Here is a 3,690-nt window from a genome sequence, read left to right as displayed (position 1 = left end):
GATACCAGGCATCCATTTAGAGTTAGGGATGGGCTGGGGTTGAACTTCACTGTTAAAAAATGTTTTTAAGTGTAAAAGGCTACTGATCTAGGTCATATCCTGTAGCAGTCACTGCTATAATTCCCACAAAACCCCATATTACACCTCTTCTCTCTCCACAAACTCACTCACTCCAGAGCAGCGGTTCTCAACCTATGGGTCACGACCCCTTTCATAGGGGTCGCCCAATTCATATCAGTAGCAAAATTATAGTTATGAAGTAGCAACGAAAATAATTTGATGGTTGGGGGTTACCACAACATGAGGAACTGTATTAAAGGGTCATGACCTTAGGAAGGCTGAGAACCACTGTTCTAGGGTACTCTCTGCTCCTTCCAAGCCCCTGTCCAGAGCCACCTTTCCCCCATTCTCAGAGCCTCGGCATGGCTCACGGCACTACCTTTAGTGCAAGGGTTTCTACCTGGGCTGCAAACAACCCCCCCACCCCCACACCCATTTGAAAGGTTTCCTGGTCCAGAATACTCCCAACCCAATCCCCCTGCCCCACTCCCCACCCAACCTTCACTGGCTGGTGCCAACCCATATTGGGTCCCAGCCCATGGTTTTCTCCTCTCTAGGGTCTGCCTGCACCAATGGGTCCCCTCCTTTCCTTCCCTTGGTTTGTGAACTTCACTTTCTATGCTTTCTTACTTCCTGTTCTTGTGTTTCTTTCCCATCCCCATCTGTTTCTTTTTATCTTTGCTTTCTTTATAATTCTCATTTCTTGTTCACTTTCCTACTTCGAACTTCCTAGTTCTTCTTATTGTATTACTTTCTTTTTTCTCTTTAGAACTACCTCAAAAAATGGCTTTAGGTACTTAAGAAACCTACAGACAAAATCAAGGAAAACAGTAGGATGTTAGAAAGCATCTCCAATTAGAATTGAGAACCCAGAAATACAACCAAGAACCTACGGGCATGTAATTTTTTATAAAGAACTAAAACCCATTAAATGGAAAAACAGGAGCTTCACCTGCACACCATGTACAACTCAAGATGGATCAAAGACCTAAATATAAATAGTAAGACCATCAATGAAAAAATAAGGACAAACTTAAGGACTGCGATAAACAGACTACCAACCCTAATGAGAATATCCAAGCTGTAGAAAGAAGGCAAACAAAGAGCTGCGACCTACTAAACACATACCAAGACTTCACCAAACAGCCAACAGAGAACTCACAGATTGCACATATTCCCTAATAATACTGAATAGCGAAGGGCTAGACTTCAAAAATCTATGGAAAACTACAAAATTTTAACATGAAAAATACAAATAACCCAATGAAAAAATAGGCACAAGACATGAATAAGCAATTTACCAAAGACGACACACAGGCAGCTAACAACCATACAAAGAAATGTTAACAATCATTAGCCGTATAACGCCTAACGCAACGTTTTTGTAACATTTAATTAAATGTATATAATATATATACTGATAACTATGAAAGTTAAGAATGAAAACATTTTTTTCCCTGAAATTAAAAATTCAGGCGTTAAAGGGTTAACAATAAGAGAAATACATGTAAGACAACAATGACGTATTTCCTCACTCAGACACTTTTCGCAAAAGTCAATAAAACAAAATAATAAATGCTGGAGAGGATGTGGAGAAAAGGACATGTTTCTAGAAACACACTACCTGCCTAAGCTAAGACAAACTGAAGTAAAAAATCTGAACAGACCCCTAACATAAGAAACTGATGAGGTCATTAAATAACGGCAAAAATAAGACAAGCCCAGATGGCTTCACTGCTGAATTCTACCAAGCATTCAGAGAAGAGCTGACGCGAATTTTATTCAAAATAATTCTAAAATTTAGGAAAGGGAACTAGAGTTCATTTTATAAAGCGAAAATAATCCTGTTACCAAAACCAAGCAGAGACATCATCAGAATTTATCTTAACAACATCATTAAGCATCTAACAATGTCACAAAGCAAAATTTGGCTGCAGAGCATTTGAAAAAAATGATCGCAGCAATACATCAACAGAGGACTTCCAGAAAACCAAGCTAGATTCAGAAGAGGACATGGAACAAGTGTTATCACTGCTGCTCTCAGAAAGACCAGGCCTGAAAGATGTCTACCTGTACTTTACTGGCTATCCAAAGGCAGATTGTGGGGATCTTAATTTATGGACAGCATCGCTAAAACGAGAATTCCAGAACACTTAAAGGAACACGGGGACACGGCATGGTTCAAAACCAGGACTTAAGTGTGCGCCGGAGCATCAAGGTTGCATTCGTTGACATTTACTTTCAAACAGTACGCTGAGCAAATATCTAATGCATCAGAGCGGCAAGAGGACTCATTATTAACAGGGCGGGCAAATCCGCTGCCAGGTGGCTGGGTCCGAGCTAAAGGAACCCCAAAGGACTGTGGGTTTCTGAGACTGTAAATCTAGAGACGCAGGCAGTCCCAGCTTTCTGGAGGGACTGGTGGGCTCAAATGGCTGAAAGAGGACTTGAAGCATTCATTGAAAAAAAACAAATATTACAGCCTTCATAACAACTGGATCAATGAACATCATCATAATAAACTGAGGGGGAAAATCGTTGTCAAGGATTTCACTTGTATCTGCACTCAATGCCGTAGAAGCAGCAGTCAAGAAATCTAATGACTTACTGCATGGGCAAATCTGTTATAAAGAGTCTTCAGAGTGTTAAAAAGCAAAGATGTTACTTTGAACACTAATGTGTGGCCATGGTATTTCCAATTGCCTCATATACATGTAAAAGCTGAATAATGAATAAAGAAAATCCTAAAAGAATTGGTGCCTTTGAATTATGGTGCTGACAAAAAATATTAATTGTACTATGGGCTGCCAGGAGAACAAATCTGTTAGAAGCATACCAGATGCTATTTAGAAGCAAGGATACAGAAAGCCTTCATCTTGTGTTCTCTGGACAAAATAACTAGAGCCTGGAGTAACCACTCCTTGGTAGAGGGTTGGCAAAATAAGAGGCAGATCCTCCACAAGATGGTCTGACATGCAGGGCTGAGGGACAGAGGTTCATTCTGTGTACAACATGGCCTCTATGAATCACAACTCAGCTGCGCCTAATAAAAATACTTCAAACCGTTTTTAGACGGGTCTGTCTTATGATTTTCACCAACTCTGAAAAATTCTGCTACTCCTTTTCTTCCACTTAACTTGATCCTTAAAGGGACGTAACTTCTTCTCAACTTGCTTTCTCTAGTATCTGTATTTCTTAACCAGTCCCTACTTGTACCCTTTCCTCTATGCTACATCCTACTTTTCTCTTTAGCAGTGGTTTTATCCAGTTAAACTGAAATTTTGTTCCAATACAATTTCTTTTCCAATACCATCTTATTACTCGATGTTATTTATTTTTCACCTTTTGATTATTCTAACTGTGTTTTCCTATGACATGGTCTCTACCTGGTAGTTCTATCCTTCAGCCTTTCATGCCTACTGACTGACTTCACAGACAACCAGTGTCTTATTATTTTCCTTGTTATCAGACAGAACTAAGTCTGTGGGAACCCTTCAACAATCAGGATGGTGAGCACGCACCTCCACTGCAGTTCAGCAGGTACTGCTGCTGCAGGTACTACAGGGATAGGGTAGGCGAGAAATATTTTTTATATTGGTGTCTCAATTTCTGGATGTCTTGAAGTCCTAA

Source organism: Echinops telfairi, unplaced genomic scaffold, assembly GCF_000313985.2.
Source record: "Echinops telfairi isolate 266 unplaced genomic scaffold, ASM31398v2 ScPeMD7_4;HRSCAF=17, whole genome shotgun sequence".
In the NCBI taxonomy this organism is placed as follows: domain Eukaryota; kingdom Metazoa; phylum Chordata; class Mammalia; order Afrosoricida; family Tenrecidae; genus Echinops; species Echinops telfairi.
Note: the sequence above shows the minus strand (reverse complement) of the source record.